General features: G+C 38.3%; 1 protein-coding gene across 2 annotated transcripts in view; it reads right to left on the bottom strand.

The window, feature by feature from the left end:
* Positions 1–15,727, bottom strand: part of LOC141497169 (immunoglobulin lambda-1 light chain-like) — a 316,494-nt gene that overhangs the window by 28,720 nt on the left and 272,047 nt on the right. The window lies entirely within an intron of this gene.

The raw sequence follows: 15,727 nt of genomic DNA on the forward strand, positions 1-15,727 counted from the left end.
TGGGGGAACTTTGAAAGAAGTAACATAATCAAAGTTCAGGTCCAATCCTAATTATAATATTAATTTTCTCACTAAATTCTCATTAAATCTCTAACTATAAAAATGATAAAACTCTTCATTATAAAATTACAAATATTTTACATTAGACATTTCATTAAGAATTAAAAGAAGTAGCTCAGTAAGGCCTCATATGTTTAATATTATCTGCAAGACTTCACATTTAATTTCTTTATTTTACAAATTTTCATTGACTATAAATAACATTTTAATAGAATAAGTTACAACTTAGAATATATTTCATATTATGCATGCTTAATTTTGATGTTCAACTTTTTTATTTGAACAAAAATTTGCAATATTTGACTCCACATCTGACAACTGAGTTCCTGGCTATTTTCTGTAGTAAGAAGCAGCATGGTACCATAGAGTCACAGGATCTGGGTTTGAACCCTGACCTTACTCATCTGAGTGATTGTGGACAAGCCACATTCCCACTCTGGGCCATGATTTCCTCAGGTTTATAACAAGACAGACCCATATAAGTTTGAAATTCTGTGATAGTATCTCACCTTCCCAGAGCTGCCAGATGAGGGCATTATCCCCTAAGAAACCACTACCTGGTTGCCTCTTATGCCAGCAGAACCATGTAGAACCCAAATAGTCAGCACTGAAATAGACATAAAGATCATGGATTCTTAAAAGTCATATAAGTCTGAACCCAATGGGATAGACTTCTGTAAGGATCAGGTCCTGCAGTCTCTTTGAGATCAGAGGAACTTTCCAGGGCCTCTGAATCAGGACACCAGCTCCTAACAAAGCATCTGAGGATTCCTTCCTTCCATCACACACTATCAGAGTATTTAAAACAGCCAGAGCTTTATAGATGTTATCTATCCAAGGTGCAGTGTGACAAAGTGGAAAGAGCACTAGATTTGGAAGAAAAGGTGTGAAGAAAGGAATTCAAATTCAGTCTTTGATACTTATTGTCTATATGGCCTTGGAGAAGTCATTCCACTTTCCCAGGCCTCCTCTGTGATGGGATAAACCCAATGACTTTTGAGATACCCTGGATCTATGATCCTATTATATAACCCAAACTGAAAAGGAATGCTCTTTGTTGCTTCTCTATAGGTGGTTATTCCATCTCTACTGGAAGATCCCCAGTGATGGAAAATTCACTATCTCATATAAAGACCTATTGTATCATAGAATATAATGCTAGTCACTGGGGATTCAAAGACACAAATCAATAGTCCCTACCCTCAAGTCCCTACTATTCTTTCAAATACCCCTACCCTCAAGGGGCTTGCATCCTAGAAAGAAGTCATCTGATCCCTCATTTTGCAAGTGAAGAATTGAAGCCAAGAAACCTGAAGGGATTTGACTAAGATTATACAGCATACCAGGAGCTCAGAGCCCTCTTCCATGGACATGAGAGTCTAATAATCATGTTTGTCCTTTATTTTTGAAGAAGACTAATACTTCAGGGAGGTGTTGCCATGACAAGCACATACATTGGATTTGAGTGTGTGTGTGTGGGGGGGTGGGGAGTGGGGGGCTGTGCCAAGACATCAGCTTCACTTTCTCCTCCAGAGCCATCTGGGTTCAGTGGCCAGATAGGAATCAAGATGACTGGAGATGGTCCTGGATATGAGGCTGTTAGGTTAAATGATTTGCCCAAGGTCACACAGCTAATAAGAATCAAGTTGTCTAAGGTAGGATTTGAACTCCCATCCTCCTGAATCCAAGGCCAGTGCTCTATCCATTGCGCCACCTACCAGCCCCATGGGAGACCACGCACAGCTTCATCTAGTCTGACTCCAACAGAAATCTGAAAGAGGAGCTATCTGTGGTCCTGAAATAGTCCACCTATTGGAGAATTAAGAAGCAGCTTATAGGGGTCAGAATCCATCGATAAAAATTCATTTCAAATGACTTCATCTGGGCTCATACCAGAGTCAAAAATTCTGGAGTGCCAAACGGTGATGAGGTCAGTCTAGAGGGAGGAACAGAGCTAGTTAGAATTTCATTGAGTCTCACTTGGCTGAAAATTCCTTGTGGGACTGGTCCTGGATTTGGGGACATCAGGATGGCACTAAGACCAAAAGCTAGGTGGTGCAATGAATAGAGTGCTGGACCTGCCTGGAGTCAGAAATATCCAAGTTTAAACCATCCTCAGACTTTACTAGCTGAGTAACCTTGAGCAAATCACTTAACCCCTAGAGTTGTGGTGAGGATCAAAGGAGATCATCATTATAAAGTACAGCACATATTTACTATATATGCTATGTTAGCTATTGTCATTTTTTATCCAAGCACAATTATGTAAGACCTTGATGAGCAATAGCATGAGTTGTTGACTATATCCAGTGATCCTTCAGACACTGCCATTACAAACTCTTGAATCAGTGGTGTATGCTTCCCATCAGCTGTTTTAAAACTTAGCTCACCCAACTCAGGAGCACCTTCTATTCCACTTCTTTTAAAAATTTGTTTTGTTTTTAATTTATGGAATAAAACATACCATTTCAATAATAAAAATGTGGTTTCACAGAAATTGGAAAATTTACTATGTATATTCTGCTATTCCTTTTAAATATGCAACAAAATTATCTTGTACATTTTTTTCTTGTTCCCAGAGAGGGCTACTATTAGACCCAAATAGCTAAGTATGCATGTATATGTGCACACACACATGTAAGATTATTCTCTACATACTTCTATTTATCAATTCTTTCTCTGGATGGAGATAGCAACTTTCTTCACATGTTCTTTATTTGGGTATTTATAGTGGACAAAATGACTTATTTGCTCAAAGTCATTTTTTTTTTTAGGTTTTTGCAAGGCAAATGGGGTTAAGTGGCTTGCCCAAGGCCACACAGCTAGGTCATGCAAGTCTTTTCATGCTTTTCTAAGACCATTGAGCTCATCATTTCTTATAGCACGGTAGTATAGTATTCCATCACAATTAGACTGTATCTGCTTCGACCATTCCCCAATTGACAAGCATTCCATCAACTTCCAGTTCTTTGCCACCACAAAGAGAGTTTCTTTAAACATTTCAGAGCATACAGGATCTTTTTTTTCTGTAATCATCTCTAGAAATAGGCCTGATAGTAGAAGTATTCCTGGGACAAAGGGTAAAGGTAATTAAATAACTCTTTGGCCATTATTCCAAATTGCTCTCCAGAATGGTTGCATTCGTTTACAATGCTACCAACAATGAATTAGTGTCCTGGTTGTTCCACATCCTCTCCTGCATTTCTCACTTTCTCCTTCTATCATTTTAGCCAAATTTGGTAGGTGTAAAATGATATGTCAAGATTGCTATAATTTTCATTTCTCTAACCAATAATGATTTAGAGTATTTCTTTATTCCCACTATAAATTGTATTTGTTTCTTCATCGAATTCCTTCTTTATCATGCTTACATTCCTCATGTGATCCAGACAAGACTCCCACCTCCCACGTCCCACCTCCCACCCAGATAAGGTTTGGAATAATATTCTTTCAGTCTTAACCATATGATATTCACTTTACTCTAATCTAACTGCTATAACTTTGCACTCTGACTTGTTTGTAGCATGACTTTAAGAGAGAAATCTAATTTGAGAGACTGTATCAAAGAGTTATTATTAGAACACTCCATGATGCCCGCCATGCCACTCCTGTACTTCTATAAATCACCATTTATCAGTCATCTATCACACTTAAGTAAGGCCTTATCAGCCAACTTGCATATTCCTGAGTGGCAAGGATCAACAGACAGACTGTTTAATTCATACTCAAACAACTTAATTTAGATCCTATTTTGACCATTTATTTCATCTTTCTTTGAGTAGGTCCTCCAAGTTTCCCTTTCTGATATTCTTTTTTTTAAAAAAACTAGGAGCGGCTAGGTGGTACAGTGGATAAAGCACCGGCCCTAGAGTCAGGAGTACCTGGGTTCAAATGCGACCTCAGACACTTAATAATGACCTAGCTGTGTGGCCTTGGGCAAGCCACTTAACCCCATTGCCTTGCAAAAAACTAAAAAAAATCTGAAAATAAGACAGACTAGGTAAACATTCAGATTTCTTCAAGCTCTGTCTGTCCTCTGTTATAACCCCAGCCTGGATGGGTACCTTTCACCTTTTAATTTCATTGCCTGTATGGGAAATTTACTGCCTCATATAAAGGGAGCAGTCCTGTTGGTGTGGAGTAGTTCTGTGCCATCACCCACACCAACCTCCTATCTCTGGTTTAACTCTTCCTTCCCTTGACGCTGGATTCTGCTCCTCTGCTTCTGACTGGATGGGACCAATCTTCCCAGCCTGTCACTATTACTGAACTCTTTGGGACTCAGTATTATATGTCACCTTTCTCTGTAAAATGGGCCAGATCTGTAGGGAGATGGAGGTCTCTGGTTCTTTTTGGAGAAATTCCCATAGTAAAGAAAGGGGGGAAAGAAGATAAGGAGGAAGAGAAAAATATTAAGAACCAATGATGTAGGGGCAGTTAGGTGCACAGTGGATAGAGTACCTGCCCTGGTGTTAGGAGGACCTGAGTTCAAATCTAGCCCCAGACATTTGATACTCACTAGTTTTGTGACCTTGGGCCAGTTTCTTAACCTCATTGCCTCATAAAAACAAAAACAAAGAAAATTAAAAAAAAGAACCAGATATTGTACAAAGCATTTTAAAGAGAGAATCTCTTTAGAGATCAGTGTCCTCAGTGGCATCAGGGGTCTCACTTTACCCCCCCCCCCCCAAGTTCCTAGTGAACATGGGGAAGATAGAGCAATTTTTAAGCTCTTTGTGTGTTTTCAATTACAGAGACATGAATAAAGGAAAGGAAGACAGCCTCTGTCCTCAAATAGCTGTCATTCTATTAGCAACAGGGGAGTCAGGTGGGGTGGGGCAGTGTGTACAAACCAGCTATCATGATTTGGCCATGGGATGTGGAGGGCAATGACATGGTCAGAGAAAAGAATACACAAGGAGTGAGATGAACAAGATCCACGATGGCCATGGCAGCTTGACACAGGGTTAATCTGTTCAACTCAGAGATCAGAGAACAGATCCAAACTTGAGGAATATCTGGGTCAGTCCCATGACCTCAGACAAATCTGGCCTCTAGTCCCACTTTGGTCCTGCCTCTTGGGAGTTGGGCACACACACAGAGCTGGAAAATTCTCTCACTGGCTTTATCACATTCAAGATAATCGGCCTGAGAAATTGCTCCCTTGGCTGAGTCTGAGAAGAAGAGGGCAGTTTAGAAAAGGAATGGAGAGTGGGGGAATCTTTGTCCCTGCCACAGAAGCCTAGAGAGGCCCCCAGGCCTTGGGTGAGTGATATCTTGCTGCCCTCCAACTGCTTCAGGTGTCCATAAAGGACAAAACAAACCCATCTTTCTTGTGGTCTGAGGTCTCGGGGTCCAATGGGACTGGAGACGACATGTTGGTGGGCAGCAGGCATCCACTAAATGTGGGAGCACAGGCCTTGTGAAAAGTTAGCCGAAGGCCCCACCTAGTGGTAACGGGATACTAGTGACTTAGACCCAGAGACCGGTCAGGTCCTTTGACTGAGGACCCAAATAGACCCTGAGAAGACCTTGAGATGACTTCATTCTCCCCTCCCTCTCTCTGGCAGGACCTGAGAGCCTGCTGGGAGCCATCTCAGGGGTCTGGTACAGGATCTCTTTGATCCCTGGCATTACAGGGATACCTAGAACATTTCCTGGTGTTTTGACCTCTGAGAGACCAACAGGGATTTTCACAGAATTTGGACTTGCAAATAGAACATTTTTTCCAGCATCCTCCTGGTTCCCCCAGACCTGTGTCCCTCCTTTGTGTGAAGGACATTAAGGGACTGTCCTGTGTGAACATGGCTGATCTCCTGCCATACCTTCCTATCTCTTTTCTGCTCTAATGTCTTCAGTGACTGTCCAGGGAGTGAGTACTTTTTTTAGGAACTGATTCACTGAAAAGATTTAACTCCTAGTTATAGATGAAGCTCTGGCCTGTGCTGACCATGGTGGTCTCTGGGTCAGATCTCACTGAAATTAGCTGAGAGAGGGGGCCAACAAGAGTCCAAGTGAAGGAGCCCAGGGCTGGAGAGGCAGGGGTGGTGTTAGACAGGGACTGAAAGAGTGACACTATTGGGTATCTCCAGTGCCGAGTCCAGAAATCTATAATGCTGATTGATGATGGATCCCATAAGAACCAGCCAATTATGGCTTTCTTAAACTCCTTGAAGGAGAAGAACCAGAAATGGAGAAGAACCTTTGAGGTCTTACTGACCTGGAAGGGAACTCTTTCAGGGAGAACTAGAGGGGTTTCCCTATCCATGAGAGGGGCTCAGGCCCAGGTCAGCAGGTGGTGTAGAGCACCCTCCCCCAAGGGCACACCCAGTCATACCCACAGAACTTCTCTCTACCAGAGTCAGGAAGAACCTGCCAAAGGTAAAGCTGATGAACTCAAACTTGACCTTGGAGCCATCTTCACCCAAAGGAGGGTTTCTTAGGGCTTTCTCAGCCAATTCCTCACAGCTATATCCATACCCTTTTATATATGGTTGTGTGACTGTGACCTCTAGAGCATTTTTCTGGATCTTGGACTCCATCCTCAAGACTTTAAATTCACCCTTCATTCCCTTTCTCTCAAAAGATAACTATATCAAGTCCAAATGCTCCAGGTAATTCCTATATATATTATCTAACACTGGAAAAAAATAAAATTTGTAGCTAATCTATAACTTATGGTCTTGAAACTGGCACATGTCTTCTCTCAGAACTACATGTCCCACCAAGCACTGAGAACCTTTGTTTAGTGATTTTTAAAAGTTTACCGTAAATTCTAAGTGTCATATAGACATAGGAGGTTAGAAGAAGAGATATGGGTAGAATAAAATTAACTTGACCATGGCAAAAAAAGCAAAACTTTGCAAGCTAAGGGAAAAACAAGAGACTTGATTATTAGCCCAATGACTAGAATTCCTAAGAACTGGAGAACTGGCCCCTGAAATCAAGAGTGGGGAAACCCCCCAGATCATTGCTCCACAGCCTTCCTCTTCATGTCCCCACCAACAGCTCAGAGGACTTTGTGCTGACCTATGTCAAAACTAAGGGCCACCCAGGTCATGGTGGAAATGGGCCTGGGAGCTCTTCTTCCAGAGATCCCTCAGCTGGGCTGGCACCCACAGACTCTCTTATCCTGCACAGTCCAAAACATGCATATGCTCCCCACCCTCCATTTCTTTCTGGTGGCAGTGGGCTGGTCTTTGGTTTTCCCCAGAGCAGAGGCTGAGCCCCACCTTGTCCAACATTGACATCTGCTGGTAAGAGTTGGGAAATGCTGCTTCTTCAGAGAAAGACCTTCCCGTGTTCCCCTTCTAACTGCCCACAACGAATAAGGTTCTGTATTGTTAAGATAGATATCATGTAATACCTGATCATATTACTCAGGAAAAAAGAAAAAATAGCAACCTGGAAGAATTCATCAGCCTGGGATTTTCAGGGCTGAGTTAGAGGTTCCCTAGAAAAAGAGAAACTTGACATCTTTTGGACTTAGAACCAATGAGCTTGGGGAAAGGCTAAGAAAGACTTACAGAGCTAAAAAATAAAAATGGATCATTGGGTCCAGTAGTAAGGGTGAAGTCGTATCCAATTTAAAGAGACTTCATTGACACAATTTATGGTTTCCCTTTAGGCCATTCAAGATTGGGATTAAGAAGAAGGAGAATAGATGAGAGGAGGGATCCCAGGGGAGGAAGATAGAAACAGGTGTATTAGTGGAGTAAGAATAATGAGAAGATCAAATGTCATTAGAATCCAGGGTCCCCAGTCCCTTGGTGAAGGATTGAATTTCTGCAGAACCTCTGTTCCAAGAGAGACCTGGTCTTCAGGAAACTGGAAAACTGAGAACATGTGGATAGGAAACTTCTCCTAGTGACTTGAAAGAATTGTTCCTCTGAGAGGGAGGACTGCTCTGTGTGCTGCCAATGACACTGGGAAAGAGGCAGACCCCCCTCCATTTCAAGTTGCCAGTCTGATGCAGAGTTTGAGGTTTGGGCCTTCTCTCTAGCAGGGGTATGAGGGGGATATTTCTGCCTCTGTCTGAGGAATCAGCCAAGGTCTAACCTCCCCCAGACATGGATCTCCTGAAAAACTGAACCCCAATGTGAGGGAAATCATCCCAAATCTGTCTGTCCATATTTCTCCATACTGGAAGGGCTGATCCCTGGCAAGTAGACTCTATCTCTTCTCAGAGCCCATTGAAACAACTTTTGATAAGACCAAGGCCTGCCAGAGTTAACATTCAAAGGTCAGTGGAAGAGCACTGTCCCCAACCCCTCTTCCCACCCCAAACCTACCTACAATAATCATCTCTCTGCTATACAAGGCCTGGAGAAGGTCCTGGGGGGTCCTAAATCTTTTCCATTAGAATGGGAGTCCTGAGAAGTGAGTTTCTCCATTCAGAAAGTTCTTGAGTGTGCAGGGTCAAAAGAAGGGGTCTACACCCTGAGGACCAGTCCATATTATATGGAGAAACTCAACTCCCCCAAGAACCTCCCATTTCTCTACTCCCTGCCCTCCTACTGCCCTCTGAATGTCAACCCTGTCAGGCCTTGGTCTTATCAGAATGTGCTCTGAGAAGAGATAGAGTCTACTTGTCAGGGACCAGCCCTTCCAGTATGGAGAAGCTCAGCACCCTTAGCCACCCCCCCCCCAAAAAAAAAACCCTACCGTCTCTAGTTCAGGTTCCTCTTCCTTCCCACGGTTTTAGATTCTACTCCTCTGTTTCTGTCTGGAAAGTAAGAATAATTTAATAGGAATTTAGTAAGAAGCTGTGTTAAGGAGGCAGTCACGTCTTTCTGTATGATAGCATTTAGGAAATAGATTCAGGTATAATTGAGTCTATCCAGATCTCATTCTATGTGAAATGAATGTTTTAAGTTGTGTATTTTCCTTTTACTCTTTTGGACTATGAATTTAATTATTAAAAGATTGATGTAAAAATAAAATTAGTAGCATATCAGCATATGATTTAGGGTATCATTATTTTTTCAGGGTCTAGTTCTATGCTAGAATGGTTAAAAGTGAAGTGATTTGACTTTAGTTAAAAGAAATTGAAAAATGAAAAAGTTTTCTTTTTAGAAATATGTCTATACAGTAAAGTAGTAGGATATAAAATAAACCACATAAATCATCAGCATATATATATTCATATATGTATACATAGATACACACACATACACACACATATATAAATATATATATATATGAACAAAGCCTAAGAGCAAGAGATAGAAAGAGAAATTTCATTTAAAATAACTGTAGACAACATTAAATACTTGGGAATCTACCTCCCAAGACAAACCCAGAAACTGTATGAACATAATCATAAAGTACTCCTCACCCAAATAAAGTCAGATCTAAATAACTGGAAAAATGTCAAATGCTCATGGATAGGTTGAACTAATATAATAAAAATGATAATTCACCCAAATTAAATTGCTTATTTAGTGTCATACTTTACTGAGCTAGAAAAAATAGTAACAAAATTCATCTGGAGCAACAAAAGGGCAAGAATAGTAAGGGAACTGATGAAAAAAAATATAGAGGAAGATGACCTATCAGGTGAAAAACTATATTATACAGCAGAAGTCATCAAAACTCCCTGGTACTGGTTAAGAAATAGAGTAATGGAACAGTGGATTAGGCTAGGTTCAAAGAAACAACAGTAAATCACTACAGTAATCTACTATCTGACAAACCCAAAGACATCAGCCTCTTGGATAAGAGCTCACTATTTGACAAAAATTATTGGGAAAACTGGAAAATAATATGGCAAAAACTAGGCATAGACATATCTCACACCCTGTACCAATAAGGTCAAAATGAGAACAGGATTTAGACATAAAGAGTGATACCACAGATAAATTAATAGACCAAAATATCTCCCTGATCTATGGAAAAGGGATAAATTTATGACCAAATAAAAATCAGAGCACATTTTAAACTGCAAAATGAATGATTTTGACTCTATTAAATGAAAAAGATTTTGTTAATAAAATCAATGCTGCCAAAATTAGAAGAAAAACAGAAAGATGGGAAACAATATTCACAACCAGGAATTCTGATAAAGGTCTCATTTATAAAATGTTTAGAGAATTGCATCAAATTTATAAGATCACAAGTAACTCCCCAACTGATAAATGGTCAAAGGATATGAACAGAGAGTTTTCAAATGAAGAAATTAAAGATACACACACACACACACACACACACACACACACACACACACACATATATATATATATAAAATCATATGAAAAATGTTCCAAATCACTATTGATTAGAGAAATGAAAATTAAGACAGCAATGAGGTATCAACCCAGATGAGGAAAAGGGAAGATGATCAATATTGGAGAGGTTGTGGGAGGATTGGAACATTGATGTATTGTTGGTGGAGTTGTGAACAGATCCAACCTTTCTGGAGAGCAATATGGAACTATGCCTAAAGAGCAATAATTCTGTTCATAACTTTTGATCCATCAATTCCAATCCAGAAGAAACTGTAAAAATGGAAAAAATCCTACATGTTCCAAAATATTCATAACAACCCTTTTTGTAGAGGCAAAGAATTGGAAATTGAGGGAAATTGAGGAATGGCTAAACAAGTTATAGTACATGAATGCCATGGAATATTATTGTTCTATAAGAAACCATAAAGGTTGGACTCTAGGGAAGCATGGAATGATTTATGGAATTTGATGCTGAGCAAAGGGATTAGAACCAGAGAACACAACAACATTATGAGATGGAAACAGCTCCTCTCGGCAGTCCAGAGAGTTAGGACAGCTGTATTTGACTATAGACCATATTATCCCCAACCAGAGGAAGAAAAACAAAACAAACAAAAAACCAACCCTGCTGAATCTGATGAACACTTAAAAAATTATCTCTCAGGTATTTCTTTCCTTAATCCTAATTCTTGTGCCAAAAATGACTAATTTGTAAATATGTTTAACAAAATATGTGTGTAAAATGCTAACCTGATTGTTCCCTACTGAGGGGAGGGGGTTGGGAAGGGAAGGTGGAGGGAAACTTTGTAACCTGGAAATATGCATATACAAATGGGTGAAAATAATTAAATAAATAAATTTAAAAAAAAGAAATCTGTAATCAGTTTTAATCTATGAGTAAAAGTTAGATTATATGGTGAATCATATTCACCCACACTTTCTGGATAAATCTATAGAAAGCCCTTCCATTAGTATATAAAATCTTAAATCATTCCTTGTGCTGTTCAATTATTATTTTAATTCAACTCTTTAAGTAACTTGTCTCATGAAAGTTCTTGGAAGTTTCTGTTTGGAAAAACTGGCTATACTCTGTCAGCACTACATCAAATTCCCTGAGTTTCCTTGTTTGGCCCAAAAACTATAGTACAGCTTAGTAAATATTATAAATGAAGATATTACAATGAATTATTATCAATCCAGATGTGGTTTGATTTAAGTCAAAATTTGGTCCTGAAGGAAATAAGAAATAGATAACTTTGTATTTGTTATTCAGTGTTAAGAAATTTATTATCATTACACTCCCAAGAAAGTTAAATCTTCCTCAGTTTACTATTCTGTAAGAATCCAGCTCCCAGGGTAGTTGTTAGGATCACATGAGTGTAAAGTGTTTGATAAAGGGCAAATTGCATATGAATGTAACTATTTTTATTATCTTTTAAAGTAAATATAATTGCTTCATACTGGATAGCTTTTACATGATTCGATTTTCTCTATAAAGTAATCTGGAAGCACATTTAGCTAAACTGAGATCCCCTGATTTCTTAATAAGTTTGGTTTCAAGTTTTAAATACATAATATTATCTAGGATATGTGATCCTTGTGAGCTGAACTCACTGAAGTTCTGAATAGGAACTCGCTATTTCAGGCCTTATGGGACTGTTAACTGGCACTATTTTGAATCTGACTCCGGGTATGATCATCAAAGAATGCTAGTGAATCAATGATCCATGATGTCAGCAACCCTAGGGGCTTTTTACATTAATCCTCTGCAGGTGGGGTTCTCAAGGAGAAAGGTTGGGAGAACAATGGTGGGCTTGAACTGAGGTAATTTGCTCCTGGCTCAGTTTCCCCAAGATGGCATTTACAAGCTGACTTTAAGCCTGACTCAATATAATTGATTGTCTACATAACCTTTGCCTGGAACTGACACCACAAGTAAGAGAATAGTTTACATTAGGTCCCTAGTCTTTGAGATTATAATTATATAAAATGATCAGTATGAACACAATATTAAATCCTTAAAAGTTAAGACTGAAGCACATCGGAATTACTATAATAATATGATAATATGAGATTTGAGCCATTTGGCCCAGGATTCCCTATACTCTAAATAACTAATTATTTAGTTCATCTAAAATATATCTTCCCATACAAGATAAGATCATTTAATTTTTAATAGGTTTAATAGTTTAATAGTTTCCAGGTATTCTCCAACAGACAAGCTACATGCTGGTCTTTCCTATCCCACGTGTGTGGCTTCTTAAGTCCAACACATCATTTCCAGTCAAGCCAGTGCAAGCTTGACCTATCAATGGCCAAGGTCAGTTAGACTGGAAATTGGAAGCTGGAGGAAGGGGAGTGAGCTGAGGCTGCTCCCGTCTTGAAGAATTCACATTTAACAATGGAGTCACTTTGAACAACAGGGAATTCCCCAGGCAGGCACAGACAATGTTTTCCCTTCTATAGAATTTCTTTCTAATCACATCTCCTATGTCTATAACTCCCTGCCTCACATGTACAATTGTGTTCAACATATTTCCATTATTAGTCATACTGTGAAAGAAGAATTAGAACCAAGGGAAAAACATGAGAAATAAAGTAAAAACATTAAAGCAGCTTGAAAAAGTGAACATAATATGTTTTCTTCTGCTTTCAGAATCCATAGGTATTTCTCTGGATGTGGATGGCATTTTCCTTAACATGTTTCTTGAAATTGTTCTTGATCACTGAATTGCTGAAACTTTGTCCCTCATCACACAAAGTTGCCTTTATTGTATACAATGTTTTCCTGGTTCTGCTCACTTCACTCACACCAGTCATTATCTTTCCATGTTTTTCTGAAGTCTGATCACTCATGATTTCTCTTAGAACAATATTCTCCATAACATTCTTATAATACAATATGGTCAATCATTCCCCAATTGATGGGCATCCCTTCAATTTTCAATTCTTTGTCCATTTACAAAAATGGCTGTTATAAATATTTTCGTGCATGTAAGTCTCTTCCCCCTTTTTATGATCTCTTTGGGATGTAGACCTGGTAATAATATTGTTAGATCAAAGGGTATGCACAGATATATTGCCTTTTTGGGTATAGTTCCAAATTTCTTTCCAGAAAAGTTGGATCAATTTGCAACTGCACCAATAATGCATTAGTGCCCTACTTTTCTCACATTCCCTCCAATATTGATTGTTTTCCTTTCTAATCATGTTGGCCAGTCTGATAGGTGTGAGGTGGCACTTCAGAATTGTAATAATTTAGAGCATTTTTTTCATCTGATTATAGATAACTTTAATTCCTTCACTTGAATTGCCTTTTCATATCCTTGGGCCATTTATCAACTGGGAATGACTTATAGTCTTATAATTTTGACTCAGTTCTCTATATATTTTAGAAATGAGTCCTTTATCAGAAACATTGGATATGAATTTGGTTTTATTTGGGCAAAAGCTTTTCCATTTAATGCAATTAAAATGATCCATTTTGCATTTTATAATGTTCTCTATCTCGTTTTTGGTCAAAAACTGCTCCTCTTTCCATAGATCTGGACAGATTACCTATTCCTTGTTCTCTAAATGGCATATGGAGTGACCTTTCATGTCTGAATCCTGTACCCATTTTGACCTTATCTTGGTATAGGATGTAATAAGCTGGCCTATTTCTAGAATACTAATTATCACTTTAAGGAAAACTCCTTTTGTTCCTATATTCTCAAATGTTTTTAATAGAAATGGATGCTGTATTTTATCAAAGGCCTTTTCAGCATCTATTGAGATAAGCATATGATTTCTGTTCATTTTGTTATTAATGTGGTCAATTGTGCTGATTGTTTTCCTAATATTGAATCATCACTGATACCTTATTTGAATTCTACCTGGTGATAGTGTACTATCCTAGTGATAACTTGCTGAAATCTCTCAGCTAATATTTTATTTAAAAATTTCACATCAATATTCTATAGGCAGGTTTAATATAATTATACACATGTATAACCTTTATCAGATAACTTGCTGTCAAGGGATGGGGAGGCAAAGGAGAAAGGAAGAAAAATGTTGTACTTAAAATCTTACAAAAATGAATGCTGAAAATTGTTTTTGCATATTGTTAGAACAATAAATAAATAAATTTAAATCAATATTCATCGGGGAGGCTGGTCTATAATTTTCTTTTTCTGTTTTGCCTCTTCTTGATTTAGGTATCAGCACCATGTTGGTGATAGAAATGTTATTTGGCAGGACTCCTTCACCTCTTTTTTCAAATAGTTTATATAGAATTGGAGTTAATTGTTCTTTAAATGTATGGTAAATTCATCTGGCCTAGAGACATTTTCTTATGGAGTTCATTGATGGCTTATTCAATTTCTTTTTCTGAAATGGGATTATTTTAAGTATTTTCTTCCTCTTCTGTTAATCTGGGCAGTTTATATTTTTGTAAACATTCATCTATTTCACTTAGATTGTCAAATTTATAGGCATAGAGTTGGATAAAATAGCTCCAAATTATTGCTTTAATTTCTTCTTCATTGGTGATGAGTTTACCCTTTTCATTTTTGATATAGTAATTTGGTTTTCTTCTTTCTTTTTTTAAATCAGGTTAACCAAAGGTTTAACTATTTTATTGTTTATTTCATAAAATGAACTTTTAGTTTTATTTATTAGTTCAATAGTTTTCTTTTTTTAATTATTTTTTGGTAAGGTAATAGGGTTAAGTGATTTTCCCAAGGTCACACAGTTAGGTAATTATTAAATACCAGATTTCAATTTAGATCCTCTTGACTCCAGGGTTGGTGCTCTGTCCATGTCACCTCCAAGCTTCCCCCTCAATAGTTTTCTTATTTTCAATTTTATTCATTTCTTCTTTGATTTTCAGAATTTCTAATTTTGTATTTAATTGTGGATTTTTAATTTGTTCTTTTTCTACCTTTTTAAATTGCATACCAAATTCAGTGATCTCCCCTTTCTCTAATTTATTCATGCAAGCAATTAGAGATATAAAATTTCCCTTAAGGACTACTTTGGCTACATCTGCAAGTTTTGGTATGGTGTCTCATCGTTATCACTATCTTGGATGAAATTGTTGTTTATTTCCATGACATTGTTTGATCCACTCATTCTTTAATAATTGGTTTTTGAGGTGGTCACATTTGTTAGATTATTTCTATATTTTTAAGGTTTTTGTTGTGTCTGTTACCTTTTGCTAATTAAAAAAAGAGACCCTCAGTCCCTGTTGCAAGGAGTGATGCTCCTGGAGTATCAGAGATGCCAGGGCTCAGATGAATCTTTACATAGTGGAAATAGTTTGCTCCTAGCCTTAGGAAAAGACTAGACCAGAAGGGAGAATGGAGGAGAAGAGGTGGCTCCCTGGTCTCTTTTATCACCTTTCCAAAGAGATGACTGGAATTTCCTCCTCAGGCAGAGGTTTGGGGGCAACCTCACTGAAT

Source organism: Macrotis lagotis, chromosome X (assembly GCF_037893015.1).
Source record: "Macrotis lagotis isolate mMagLag1 chromosome X, bilby.v1.9.chrom.fasta, whole genome shotgun sequence".
NCBI lineage: Eukaryota > Metazoa > Chordata > Mammalia > Peramelemorphia > Peramelidae > Macrotis > Macrotis lagotis.